The sequence below is a fragment of the Macaca thibetana genome, chromosome 6, assembly GCF_024542745.1.
Source record: "Macaca thibetana thibetana isolate TM-01 chromosome 6, ASM2454274v1, whole genome shotgun sequence".
NCBI lineage: Eukaryota > Metazoa > Chordata > Mammalia > Primates > Cercopithecidae > Macaca > Macaca thibetana.
In genome coordinates, this window is record NC_065583.1 from 59216839 (window position 1) to 59231791 (window position 14953).

Here is a 14953-nt window from a genome sequence, read left to right on the forward strand (position 1 = left end):
ATAGAGTTTATTAGTTTAAGCATACCCAATTATCCCAATTAGGTTATGTTTTAATTTACTTAACTTTGAAGTTGCAACTTTCTCTTCCAGACATGTTGTAACCGTGTATGCTGTGCAAAGAAACAAGGTAGGAAACCCTCACTTCACTTTTTAGTTCTGCCACTGAAGCACTGTGTGACCTTAGCCCTTGATCTCTGTTTTATTTTCCCCCGTATTTAACATTTGTAAGGTAATATATTCCTTCTCACTTAAAAAAATTAAAGAATGCAAAAATATTGCAAACAATACTTTGTGAAAAAAAAGCTAATGATGACAATAATCCTTTGTTGAATGCATAATAAGAGCTAATAGTTATACTAAATTCCTGATAAATCATGCCATTCTTAAAGTGTCCTCTGAGACTGGTAATCACTGTGTCAGTCAGCTTCCCCAAAGAAAACAGATGGCATATTCAAATGCAATTTGAGAGTTGTTTAGTAAAAAGGGCATTTGCAAAGCTGTGGCCAAGGTTTAGAGAAACTACAAACAATGACGTAGTACCCTGAGCTAGTAAGACTAAAAGGGAGCAGTTATCAGCTTGAAGTTGCTTGGGGAGGGCACAGTTACCAGGACCCAGAGAACAGCCGTAGGGAGACAGTTGCCTGCAAGCACATGTGCTTTATTGTAGGCAGAGGTGATCTGGTAAGGTGGGAGCCCAGGGAATAAAATACCCAAACCTCTCCCTCCCTACCTGTTTGTTAATCGTTTGCTGATCCATCCCATTGGCCAAACCCAACCGGAAGCCAGAGAACAAGGGAGCCTGCTGATTGGATTTCATAAGGCTGGTCGGCCATCTTATTACACAGGGCAGGTGGAGACAGGGAGAATGGATCTGATATCCACTATTCTTATTTTATCCCAAGTGTCCCAAACTTGCCTTGAATAAATGAGAAAATCAATAGATATCTGTTAATAAAAAAAGGAAGAAATCATATCAAAATACTGAGGGGTTCTATAAGCTGTTTCAAATCACACATAGCTGCTGAGCCAGGCCTTGCTCTGTGGTTCAAGCCCATGCTCATAATCAGTTATTATGTTATTCTGCCTCCTTTCCACCACCTTGATCCCATGTCATTTGTATGGTGTCAGGTGTTTTGGGAGATGGGGGAATGACTAGAATTAATACCCTTAAGAAACTTGTAATCCATGTGTCAGTTTTATATTACTTTTCCATCTCATTATTGTCAAAGCTCCAAATTCTCTTCTAGAATCAAATGTTCTATAAAGGCAGGTCTTAAACATCTTACAACTCCATCAGCTATTACTACTAGTGGCTGAGCAGTGAAACCTTCCATCACATGGCATTTTGCCTACTTGTTTGACAGCACTGTGCCTCAGATGGATGTTCTGAGTGTAAATAACAGGTAACATGATATCTTTTGTGAAACAAGCCCCTAACCTCTATTAGCTGCAATGGAATAAGCCTTAAAGCTTATATTAGGAACACATTTACTTGTGAGACATGTTGAAGGACTCATTTGTTCCACAGACATATATTGATCATACGGTACATACCAGACACTGTGATAGATACTCATATACATTGAGAAAATAATTCATACCAAAATCAACAACTGGCTTTCTACAGGAATGAGTCGATAATCATCCACAGGGCGAGTAAAAGTGTGTTAATTACTGAGAGGTCATGAGCACACATGCTGGAGTAGAGTTGTGACTCTGGTCCCCAGCAGGACCCTGCCCTAATTCTATCCAGGTTGTTCTAAGCTTGGATGTAGGATATAATTTCACAATAAGCACATGTCATCCTACTCCTGATTTTGTTCCTTGAGACAATTATGTATTCTGCTATTTTTCCATCTCTTAGGAAGGACCCTGCTTTGAAATACCAGTCCCTTTGTGCAAGGGCCTGCCTCAAATAGATCAAATAGAAATTTTTCCCTGTGGGTTTTTTCTTAGTCCTCTTTTTGGGCTTGGGGAGGCCACTCTTTCACGCCTGGTCCTGACTGAAATAGCACATAGCAATCTTTCATCTTTTTCAGGGACAAGGCAAGTGAACTGGCACGTAGCTACTCCTTTTCATGCTGTGTAAGAATCATCTTTGCATTTTTAACAACTATTGTATGATGTGTCACATAACAAGGTTTGCCAAAGCAGGGAGGGGGTTGGCGGGGGAGGAGAAAGAAAAGTAAAGCAGAGTTAGTTTCCTACATGCACATTTTAATAATTTTGGAAAACCATCAACCTGGATCGAATTTCCATACTAATTTGACAGCTTCCCACTAATGGCAGGAATGCAAAGCCATCAGTTAGCCTCATGACAATTAGATTTTAAAGAACACTCTATTTTCTTGGTAACTCTAACAAATAGAAAACTTCATTTCAGTAAAAACTCAAATCCTCACACTTCGTGATACTTATTTTATCCAGGAGTTCTAGGTAAGATCACTTTTTCAAATATCCTCTGAACATTGACTTAGGTGCACACACCTGTGCTTCCATTGCCAACAAAAGCTTTGAATGCACAGGACTTCTGCTGCATGAAATACATTTACATACATTACATAAGAGAGAAGCAATGAGCAAGTCTGTTACTGGGAGAGGCTCACATCCTTCTCACCAAATCAATCTGTAACTTTCAAATAGCTCTGCTGTATTTCCTAGCAACAGGAGTAAACACTGTACTACATCCAGTGCCCAAGATTTGTAACCACGTTAATCTGTGAATACTCAACTTAATTAAAGATTAGACTTTTAAATTGTATTTTTAGTGCACAACAGTACTGCTAAATTATGATTATCAGTGGCTAAGTGTGCTTACGTCTGCAGAATGTGGGGAATGAAAATGAATCACTTATTTTCATCTTGATATGACTGCTCTTCTCTGAGGTGTTGTTGCCCGAGTTCACGGGCCTTGGAGTTCATTGGAATTCTATGGTTAAAACACAGCTTGGAGACCTCATTTATGAAAATTCTTTTAAACCTTTCACCACTTCGACAAATCCAGTCCAAGTTCACTGAGCCAATTCAAAAGTAGCTCTCAGCCTTTTTATAGGTTTTCAATTACACCAACACAGAACACCAGAGCCGTCATCTTTGAAGAAATATATTTTAGTTGCGAAGAGGCACGAATTCTTTTTTAAGAATCCCAAATGAAAGCAGCATTCCCAAAACTGTAGCCAACAGATGCAAAACTCTATCTTGAACTGTCCTTGTCTTACTAAAGACGAGATCATCAAATTACTTAAACATGGCTAATGTTTAGTTATCTGCTATAGGATGTATGCTATTATTTTTAAGATTTTACTTTGCAGAAATACTGGCAAGCTACCTCACCCTCAAACTGTTCCAAATATCTTTTTTGAGGAATTGTTTAAAACATTTTCTAGACTTCATTCATCCTCCTAAAACAGTGTGTGTGACAGCAGGATTTATTTTTCCTGTACGCACTCAGAAACAAAAACTCAAAGCAGGTCAATGAGCTCTCCAGGTTGAAACTGGTAATCAATGGTCAAACTGAGGTTAGACCTTATTCAACTTTCCATTCCAATGTACTCTTTAAGTGGGCCTGAGGTAACCGTGCTGTTTTCTGAGGTAAAAATCCCTTTTAAAAATGTTTATATGACTTAACAGACCAAACATATTTTCCTCCATTTTCAAACTTTGAATTTATTTGAATATGTGGTTAATATGGTTTACGGAAGTACCAATCTTTTAGATTGGGTTATATGAATTATTCTAAGTGACACTTATCTTTGGGGGTAAAGTAGATAAGCTAGCATGCACATTAGTTGGTTAGAAGCACTTGCAAAATTTAAATACTGTATGTGCAAAGGCAAATTGACTCAGGATATAAATCTCCAGTTCTCTCAGAGGGAGTAGTGATGACTCTAAAACCACTGGAAACAGAAAGTTCATCGTGATGACTCTAACAGCTCCCTGATGCAGGCTACTCTTCTCTTGTATATTTAATGTTCTATATGTCAGTTGGCCTTGTTTGCAATCTCAATAGGAGGCTTGTTCACTGGACGAGTTTTTGTTTCTGTGTTTGGTCTGTTCTGTTTTTTTTTTTTTTTCTTTTTTCATGCTGTTAAATAAGACTTATGATTTCACATACTAGACTGCTTATAAGTTCTTCTAGTATTTGATATTAAAAGAGGTGAAACAAAAACTAAACAAGGTGTATACAGCCTCAATACAATTCTAGGTTAGAAGACTAGATGTGTGACTAGAGACGCTTCCTGTCCATTCAGTCTGACTCCAATGTGGTTCTGCAGCTCTGGACAAAGCTGGGAGATTGCAACAGGAGCCCCTGCAATGAGGGAATATAGTCAGGGAGCAGGGGTTGGACAGGTGAGCCTCCATATACCAAGCCCTTCAACTCCTGGGGTTAGTTATCCCTCCTTTGTTCATTAATGATTCACTATGTACCCACTGCCAACGGTGGGCCTTCTAAACACTGCACTCTACACCAAGGATAGAAAGACGACAAAGACAAATTCCCTTCCCTCAAGAGCCCAGGTTTGAGAAAACAAGCTTGTGAACCTTCTATTGGAGCAGCAATAAAGATCTGAGCTAAGTGCCGAGGGAGACTGAGGAGGTGGTTGCTGAGTCTGTCTTAGGCATCCCAGGGTCTCCTCAAAGTCGAAGCCTGTAGTCCACTGCAGGGGTCACCAGTCACCTGTGGCCACATTGGAAGGTGGCCATTCTGAATTGAGGTAAGTAAAAAACACATACCAAATATCAAAGATGTAATATGGGAAAAAAAAGAATGTAAGCTTCTTGGTTAATGATTTTTTTATATGGATTACACGTGGAAATGCTACCGTTGTGACTATATTGGGTAAGATATATTATTAAAATTGATGTCACCTGTTCCCTTTTACTTTTTTAAGCGTGCTTGCTAGAAAATGTGAAATTCCCTGCATGGCTCCCATTCGTGAATCCTATTACATTTCTATCTGCCAGTGCAGGTTGGTGCAGTCACAACACAATGCTTCGGGAGAAAACCTGGGGAGGCGGCCTCAGGGCAAGTGGGTGAGAGGGGGAAGTGCCCATGGAATGAGAAAGAGACAACAGGAGGACCCATTAGGGGCTACAAAGAGGGTACATTTGCTTTCTGAGTTGTGCTTGCCTGCCGGACTCATTTGCAGCAAGAGAGACCAGAACATAAAGGCCATGATAACAACATCTCAAATAAATTGGAAGCAGCTTGTGGTTTATAGTGAGCAATGCTCTACTGGGGACCAGACCAACCAGTTACCCCTGTCTTCACCCCATCTATGGTTAAGTCATCTGGTCACTGTTGCCTTCTCATCTGCAAAGGGGGGACTGAGATTAACTGCTTGGCCTGCGTATCCCCCTGACTCTGTCAACTAAGTTTTTGGAAACCTGAAGCGCTCTAAACATCCTGGGGGAAGAAAGGGCTGGAGAAGTATATAATGTTTTGTGACCAGAATTTTTAAGCTGAAAAGAATGAAGAAACTTGAATAGAATAAATTATTGATACTTCCTTTTTCATAAAACTTACCACACTTTATTTAAATTATTTATTAGCCCCCTTCCTACCTAGATATAAGCTAGCTATAAATACCATGAGCTCAAGATCCACATCTGTCTGCTTACTGCTGTGACCACAACTTGGAGGACAGAGCCCAGAATACAGGCCTCAATAAATATCTGTGGAAGGGAGGTCACATGGAGAATTTGCAGTCATTTTTGCTGTTGAGCATCTGTTAAGTTAAAGTTTCCAAGTGTGCAAACTGTACTCAGAAATGAGTAAGAGGTAGAAACTTACCTAAAGATGATCAAACCAGTAGTGCTGTCACTCTAATGATGTTATCTGTCCTACTGTCAAAATGTTGTCACAGGTGAAGGAGGAGAGTTAGCTGAGATCTTCCCAGCCCTCGACTGCTCTTGCACTGCACACATTCCAGGAAACTCTTGTGGCAAAAGCAGCCACTTAACTTACTTTCAACAAGAGAAGCTGAAGGCTGAGGGAAGTCAGGACCAACAGAGGATCCAAATTTCATTGGCACAGGTCTTATGCCTCACTTGGTTGCATGAATGAGTGTGGAAGCAGCAGGAAGTAGTGGTGATACAAACCTGGGTTCTCTGTTTAATTCTATTCTCAGTACTTGCCCAGTGGGAGACTCTAAGTTCTCTCTCTGAACCTCGTTCTCCTCCATAGCTTAAAACTGGACTCATAATGCATGGTTTAGCTATAATGTACCTTTCAAAAAGGGCTGGCATCTGGTAAGCACTGAATAAATGGTTACATGTCAAACACAGTAAACACTCAACAATGACTAATATCTTCCTTCTGCATTAGCAGAAGGAAAAATCTTAAAAATCTTAAAACTTAAATCTTTAACCTGGAGTCCATGGAGTCCCGGGAAATCCACAGATGAGATTCAATAGATCCTTGAAATCCCTAAAATTAAATACAAAGTGAGGCATGCATGCATATCCTTTCTCTCCAAGGAAAGAATCCATAGCTTTCATATGATGCTCTTAAGGCTCTCAGACTGAAAACAGTTTAAGAAGTATTGAGCTTCTGTGGCTTCCAAAGTGTTTAGCTCCTTTTATTTATCTATGGAATAGCTCTGTGGATGACTCTCAAAACCAAGCTTTTCTGTGCCTCCTCAAGAGGCCTGCATTTTATATGCAGCAGTATAACTTCCATAAGATGCTTTTATTTTCTGGCAGCAGCAGTATCACAGGAAGATGATTGGAATTTGTAAGTCAGAAATTGATCTTAATTTCAACAATAGTACTGGAGCCCTTATCTCTTTAAAGACATCTTTTTCCATAGTTTATATATATATATATGATTGATGACCAAAGAAGGCAGCTATGTTTTATTCTCAAGATGATGGTTACTTCATCTTAGAAGAACAACAACAAAAATCATAACAAATGAATGGGAAGAGCCCAATCAAAGCTTTATTCTACTCCCCAACAACTCAGGTGAGGTCTGGCAGCTTGGCAGTCACCAGGAAGAAGGAGCTTAGTGGCAGACAAGCTGCTTCAAATTTCTAAATCTTTGTTTCCTCATCTGTGAATAAAAAAAGGATGATAACAGTAACACCTCCTTCCTAGGGCTGTGAGAACTAAATAAGAAAGTAATTGTAAGGCATCTTGTAAGTACTCAAAACAGAGTGCCTCATAAATATTAACTATTAAATATCCTCTCTGATGATAGTGGGAAAATGATTCCTCATCTGGTCTCTGACCCATAGATTTTAGCCTAGAGATTTACTCTGGGCCACTGATATTTTCCAGCCTCCTCCTTAAGGTTGTTATGAGTGACCAAGTAATAAATAAGTATATAAACCAACGGGAAAACTGTTGAAAAAGTGTCTGAGCAGCAGTTTCAAAGAAAACCTGTTTTCATGTCCCAGTATCCTAAAGGCAAATGTGAAAATCAAGTTAAAGCAAATAGAATATACCTAAAGAAAATCACCTGAAAAAATGAAAGATGAATGATTCAATGCACATTTTTCTTTCATTTATTTAAAAATTATTGAGATACATGGTGGGCAAGGCACTGTACCGAGCACAGGATGCACAAAGATAAGGAAGTCAGTCCAGCTCTTGAGACATTTCATCTACAGAGGGAGACAGACATGTATATCCAAGGTCATACATACCACAGGATAAAGTGTGATGTGGGAAGAGGCTGGGAGGGGATGTTCAGCTGAGGCTCCTTGAAAAAGCAACACTTGAGATGAGTTTGGAAGGATAAGTAAATGTTTAATAGTTCATAGTTTGAGAAAGAAGAAACAATATTCCACAGAGACAACATGTAAAAGCACATGCAATGAAGCATTTAAAGACTTTGAAGTTATACATGTCAGCCCAGCATGGAGATAATATGGGCAGCTAGAAGGAGGCATTGCTGAACATACTAGCACCTACCCATCCCCTGCACCCACAGTAGGAGTCAGGACTCACCTTGCAGAGAATTTTGGAATTCATGGTAAGAGCTTGGACTTTTCTCCAGGACTGTGACAAGATTTGGAATGGTTCTTAGCAGGGAGTTATATAATTCAATTTTATCTATTCTTTAGAAAGAGCAAGCAGGCAGCGGTGAGGAGGATGGATTGAAAGCTGAGAGACTGAAGGCAGCATTTGTAGAGGTGACTCGGGAAGAGTGAAACATGAAAGCAAGTGGAGCTGGAGGTCTTGGTGACTGATTAGGTGGATGAAGAAAGGGAGAAGGTCAGATCGAGATCATTCCCAGGTCTCTGGCTTGGGGGTGTAGTGAGAGGATGATATGCCTGTCATGGAAAACAGGTGTAATCGTATTTAATAGATATCTGCTGTTTCTGCATGCACATCATCTCCTATCTCTTCTTTTCAATATTTTCTTTTAAAAACTACCCCTTTCCTGCTCTCAGGTTATATGCTTTAGAAGAGTTCTGCTGACTAGTCTCCCATATACCTCCTTCACTCCCATATACTCCTTCCCACCTGCCCTTACACATACCACTCTCCCCTTTCAAAAGCCCCCAGGACTGGTCTCATAATCAAAGCCAAGTCAAGTGGCATAGTCCAAATCTCCAGCCATAGGGTCTGGTTCAAGCATATGCATGTGATCAAAGTTGTCTAATTAAAGTTAGTCCTGAATTCTCTTTTTCTCAGGGAGTAAGACTAAAGCTAGAGATGAAAATTTTGCCACCATGAAGAAAAGAGGAAATCAGAATTGGATCCTTTCTGAACTTTTCCTTTATAATAGCCAGTATATGCCCTTTCCTACTTAAGTAAGTATAAACTGGGTTTCTGTGATTTGCAACCAAGTGTCCTGACAAACACAAGGATTAAAGACAACTGTGTTTCAATAAAGAAAAAATAGTTTATTTTTATGAGTGGTGGATTTTAAAAACCTACATTACTGTGACAAGAGTACCTTAAAACATTTAAGTCTACAAAAGGCACTTAGGGACTTTATAGCAAACTCTACACTTAATAATGAAAAGTCAGACCAGACTGTTTTAAAAAACATTACTGCACCAGATAATGGCACATCCACTCATTCAATTAACATTTATTGAGTATCTTCAGGGGTTTTAGACTTGTGCAATAAAAATGATAAAAACGGATTCTTTGGTTTGAGCTGGTCCATCCAAGGCCGTTCCATAAAGAGCAGCTGTGTATGCTGTTCAGACTAATTGTGTGAAGTTGGAGAGGCCAGGTGTTTCTGTCTGGCCTAACAGCTGCACTTGGTGGTAAGGGCACCACCTGAGTTTCAGTCTGGCCATAAAATGAGGCTGATGAAACAGCACCTTGCATGAGTTTTTAGGTGAAAGACAGAACAGAACATGTTTAGAATTCTTCTCCCTTCTAATAAAACATCCATTAACGTTTATGAAGGAGTCTGGATGAGGCATTGTGCCAGACCCTCTTTTCTTTATTTTCCACAAGAAAACTACACCACGAGCATGGGTTCAACTGTTATTCACGCGCCTATACTCTATGGAAATATGCCTAAGTTGTCACCTCCTGCCTTGTTACCTCTTGCTTCCCCATGGCTAGGCCGAAATGAATCTTCAAGTGTTCATCTGGGGTGAGCATTTGCTGGTCTTGTCACCTTGTGTCCATCTCCACTTCTGACAGCAGTGCTCCAGTGTCCTTTAAGGGTGAACTTACCCACTTCACATTGTGTACTGACCTGGTGTGGCTGTTAGTCAGTGCTACTGGCTCAGGAGTGTGCATGGCACTCAAATTAAGTCAAAGGTGTTCTTTGCCTGGTATGCTCAGTTTAAGAGCAAAGCACTCTAAGGGCAGACCTTCAGCTGTGCCTTGAAGAAAGAACATCAGTTCTACTCCCTAGGTAAGTTCTGTTTCCATCCTGAGAGTAGTGGTTCTGACTTCCCTTTGACATCTTAGGGAATCCCTGAGGTTGTATTTTGTTTTCTGTTGCTATACACCTAAAGAAACTTAACTATATACAATAGAGCACTGTGATTTAAACACTAAACAATAGCTAACATTCATAGACTACTCTGCAGCTTATAAAGTACTTTCACATTCAATTTATCTCTTTTAATCAAACTTTCTGGAACTGAATTTTTCTCCTGCCCCCAAATAAATCACTTATTGATTTCTCTATTTCTCACAAAAGCACAATCATTCTTTCAGTCACTTAAGTTTTTTTAAACCTCAGAATGATTTCGACTTTTTGCTTTTACTAACTCCCTATAATCAGTCACCTCATCCTAAATACGGGATCTCCCAGATTGATCCCTTTCCAATTTTCCTGCCTCCATTTTTGTCAAAACCATCAACTTTCGACAATGCCCAGCTCACCCTGCCACCAGCCCCCTGTCTCCAAACCATCCCAACACCACTGTCGGAAGGATATGACTAAAATTTATTATCATTGTGTCATACTTCCTCTACCTGGGGTTTACAGAAAAAAAAAATGCAGGACAATGATTTACTGGACAGTTCCTTAACCTAAATCCTGGGCTATTGATAAGTAGGCTCCAATATGCTCTCCTAACATATTATTTTCAGCAGAAAACACCTGCTAGATATACGTATCCTCAAACATGTAGTAGATCACAAAAACTGGTTCTAATTTTTTGCAGCTCCTTCTCATCATAAGTGGACTCTTTCTATACCCCTTGAATGGTGTAACCTTCTGATTTGATATGGCTAATGGGAGAGTAGCTAATGTGATTCAAGGTGAGGCTTTAAAGTTGCTTTTGCATTGCAGGTTGTTCTTTTGCTGCTCTTACAACACTGTTTGATTTGCCACGTAAAGAAGGTGAGGGGATTGATCGCCGGAGAACGGGAGGTACATATCCCAGCCACTTGTTATGTTACCCTGGCCAACAGTCTGATAACTGCCAGACATATAAGTAAAGCCATTCACAATTACACCGCCAGCAGGGAACCTAACTAAGAATAGCAGAAGAACCATCTTACTGAGCCCAGCTCAAATTGCTGACCACCAGAATCATGAGCTATAGTAGCAATTTTAAGTAACTGCATTTTGTGGGGATTTGTTATCCAGCAATGAAAAACTGATATAACATCTAAGCTAATTTGATCACTCTCTCCTCAGAGATTTTCAATTACTATTTAGCATCTTAGGCACTCGATTATGAAATGTGTTCTTTGATGTTTTGTGTCATTTAATTTTCCATGGGTCCTATTTCCCATGAAAACGTTCCTTGTGAAAAGACTATGCATTTTATATTGCTGTATTACATATAAGCAAAAAGTAATTGCACAATAACTATTTAGGAATCAATTAGTACTTTCCCAGGGCCCAGCTGTCAGTCACATCAATTAAAAATTATTTTAACACATATTTTGATCACTAATTTCAAAAATGTAAAAAACAGCTAAGATGCAAACCATAAAATATAAAATCTAGTTACCTAACCCGTAAAGTGCAAAATCATGCATAGTATATATGATATAAGCAAACAAGTTATTGATTCATTTTCCATAAATAACTTCCTGCAAGTGAATCTGCATAGAAATCAAATGGGCGCAAGGAAATAAGTACATAAGGGTAAAAGTTTCACAGAAGCAACTATTTGATTTTCACCAGGATATCATTTTTCTCCCAAGACACATATTTCTCCTATGTGGTTTGCAACTGTAACCTGACAAACTGCCAAAAACAAAGCTTCTATTCTAAGAGTGTTACTGATTCTCTTGTTGCTATTCAATTAGATTTTGCATTTAAAAGAAAAATTCCCTTGTGTTTCCTATAATGATGCACCTGCTCCTTGGGAGATTTCCTCTTTTGACAAGACATGCCTTACATCTGGCAAGAAAAACAGCTCCAGGCTTTTTCTGATAATATCAAGGATCATTTGTTTGTATTAGATGTTTGTGTGGGTTTCCCTTAAGAGCAGTAAAGTACTGCTACAATTTCTTCCAAAACAATAGCACACACAGTTTCTTGGCTTGCATTTCCACTGTACACCTGCACCAGAACAACTGTCTGGAATTAGCAAAGTTGTGACAAAGTAGACAGAGAAATGCATTTGCTTTAGTCACTTCCTTTTGGATATCAACAAATGGTAACAGTCAAATTCATGAATGCAGCATCATTTCAAATCTACTATCTGTAACCTTTCTTCATGAAACGCTTGCTATGGAGAAAATGAAATTTATACTCAAAATTATACCCCTTCTTTTCAAAATCCCATTCTGTATTTTATTCTAACTGAGATGTCCAAAAGATTCTTAAGAGAAGCACTATCTTCTGCTTTCTGATTCCAGACCTGTTAATGCATACATATTTAGTTATGGGTAATCCTCAGTTAATACTCCCTTTCTAGAGAGACTTCCGCGATCAGTACCAAAATACAGCACCTTTCAAATAGTCTTGAGGACTCCTTAAAGGTGTCTCCTTGTACTCTAACCATGCTGAATGTAATTTAACATTGAGATGCATTAGAAACAGCCAACAGACTTTCTCTCCCAGATGTGTACACATTAGCATACTGCTTTCCTACACCTTGTTCTTTGCCTTTTAAATTTTCAATATGTACAAATGAAATACAGATTTCAACCCATTCCCAATTGAGATGTCTGCTCCATAAAAGAAAACTAGGTTTTTCCCTTCCTGCAGATTCAGCAACGAAAGTAGTGCTTGAAAATTACGTGTTTAGAGTGACACCTTGGAGAACTGACATACTTTGCACACATGTAATCCTCATAAACCTCCCCAGACAGCCCTTATTTCATTTTGCAAACTGCACCCTGGCCAGGCTCCACGGCACGTGGTGTGTGGCGAGACTGTCCTGCAGCAGTTCTCTCTTCCTCTGGGCTCTTTGATGGGCACTTGTCAGTAACAGCCAAGAGGAATCGGACCCTGCCTCCAGCAAGTGAAAAGGGGCACCGACAGTAATGCTTCCTTAATTAACTTTCCCAAGGAAAACAACGTTACCACAGGAAAAAACAACACGTTTCCCCCCTCCTAGAGGTCCATTGAAAATGAGCAACAATGCTGTTGCCTTTTTGTTTCCTAAGACTTTCTTCGCTGCAAGCAGTAGCGTGTTCCTCAAAGAATGCTAGTATTTCCTGTGGAAACTGTATGGCTGCCAGTAATGGCTCATAATTTTCCCTCTTTTCTTTTCGTAAAAATGAAATAAACAAAATGTGGCCTTTGACAATAGCCAAAATTGGGTTCACCCCACTTACCACCTGCAGATGAAAGTCATCGCCAAGAGAGAAGGCCAAGAGAGAAACAGTCCCCGCTGAAATTGACGCGGACCAGCCTGGGACGCAGGACAGCATTAGAGGGAGGCTGACGGAGCCCGGGCTGGACAGGGCAGTCGGGGAGCCCGTGCTGATGAGCGAGGGGCGGCAGCAACACCAGACGTCCCTCTTCTACAGCTATTGCTACCGTTGTTAGTATCGTCGCTATTACTATTACTTCGCCCCTCCTTACCTCAGCTCTTCCGAGCCGCGGCACTGCCCATCCCTGCCTGCGATACGATCCCGGGTGGCAGCAAGAATAAGAACCACATGAGGCAGGCAAATGAAAAGAACAATCCTTTGGAAACCGAGGCGGGGGTTGTTTCCCCCTTTCCCCAGTAAAACAGCCGCTGCCGCCACCACTGTTACTATAGAGACCTCCCCCCAAACCCTTTCTGCAGAGACGCCTCTGCTGTCCCAAGCAGCCGAGACTCGCTGCACAAAGGGGGCCCCGGGCTTGGGGAGCACGGGGCGACACCCGCCAGGGTCGCCTGGTGCAAACTTGGAAAGGCTGAGCCGCCAGCTCCTCGCCCCCCGCCTCCCCGCGGGGTCCGTTTGGGACCTGGACTCACCCGGGGCGCCACGCGCGCCGGCGGCTCAGGAGCGCGAAGGGACTGACGGACCGACGGACGGACTGCGGCGGCGGGAGCAGAACAGCCTCGGCGGGAGCAGGCGAGCGGCGGAGGCGCTGCCGCGGCCCCGCTACGTCACAATGCGGCCCGGCCGCGGGCGCAGCTCCCTGGGCCCCCCAACGGGCGCGCGCGGGCGGGGGCAGCCTGGGCGGCCGCCGGCCGGAACCGGCGCTGGGGTACGCGGAACGCAGCGCGGGCGCCCGGCCGGGGACGGGGGCGCGGCCACCACTGCCACTGCCGAGGCTGCTGGGGCTGCCGCGCCCTCAGGCTGCGCTGCGCCCCTGCGGCCGCCCCCCGGCCAGCGAGCCCAGCTCAGCCTGACTGACAGTGACCCTCCCCGCTGGGCCCCCGGCCCGGCCCACGCCCCTCCCTCGCCGCTTCCTCGCCCGGGATCCCCCGGCCTGCCCGCCGGCTCCTGTTCACGAACCTGCTCTTTCTTTACCTTTCGCTCTTTTTACCTCGACTGCCGTTGCTTTTCCCCAACTGGGGCTCTCCTCTCCTCCCCGCCTACTTTTTGTCCCCGCTTCCCACTTTTCTCCTCCTGCCCCCCCTTCCTTGCTTCGCGGCCTCTCCCCCTGGAAATCGCCCCCTCACCGTGATCCAAGCGTCAACCGCTGCCATCTCATTGGTCCCCAGACCATTCCAGGGTTCCAGCATAAACCGGGAGAAGAGACTCAGGAAGGCGGGGAACGGAAGGTGGGCATGGCCCTAGGAAACTCGTGTCTGAGAAGCCTTTTGGCAGAGTATTTTGCGTTGGCACGGAGTCGTCACCCCCACCCCTCTCCCCGAAGCTCGCCCACCCCTGAGGACGTGGCCAAGGAGAGGAGGGCACGGGTGGCTTTGCGTGCCTGGAATGTTCTGTGCTCAAGTGTGGGTGGATGGAGAAGATCTTGGGCTGAAATAAAGACTTTAATTCAACGACGTTTCAATGTACCAATGGCCCTACAGTAATATTAACTTTACTTTTATTGTATCTTAATTGTTGAGGGATTGGGGGTGGGAGGCTGCTGGATGAGGAGTCAGCAACGCCTGCAGTGGTGACTACTTCTTTCCTTATTTCCGAAATGAAATCAGGGGTTGTGGAAGCATTTATG

General features: G+C 42.3%; 2 protein-coding genes across 5 annotated transcripts in view; both read right to left on the reverse strand.

Annotated features, from left to right (window-relative positions):
• Nucleotides 1–14214, reverse strand: part of SNX2 (sorting nexin 2) — a 488692-nt gene extending 474478 nt beyond the window's left edge. Inside the window, exon 1 of the mRNA XM_050795543.1 lies at nt 14205–14214. The gene's annotated coding sequence lies outside the window, so the exon portion shown is untranslated. The remainder of the gene's footprint in view (nt 1–14204) is intronic.
• SNCAIP (synuclein alpha interacting protein) overlaps nt 1–14546 on the reverse strand; it is a 147018-nt gene extending 132472 nt beyond the window's left edge. Inside the window, exon 1 of one of the 4 annotated variants that reach the window (XM_050795535.1) lies at nt 14454–14546. The gene's annotated coding sequence lies outside the window, so the exon portion shown is untranslated. Of the gene's footprint in view, nt 1–13170; nt 13653–13799; nt 13939–14453 lie in introns of those variants that run through there. The other 3 variants (XM_050795538.1, XM_050795540.1, XM_050795537.1) reach the window with 3 other exon arrangements.
• Between the last annotated feature and the right edge of the window lie 407 nt (nt 14547–14953).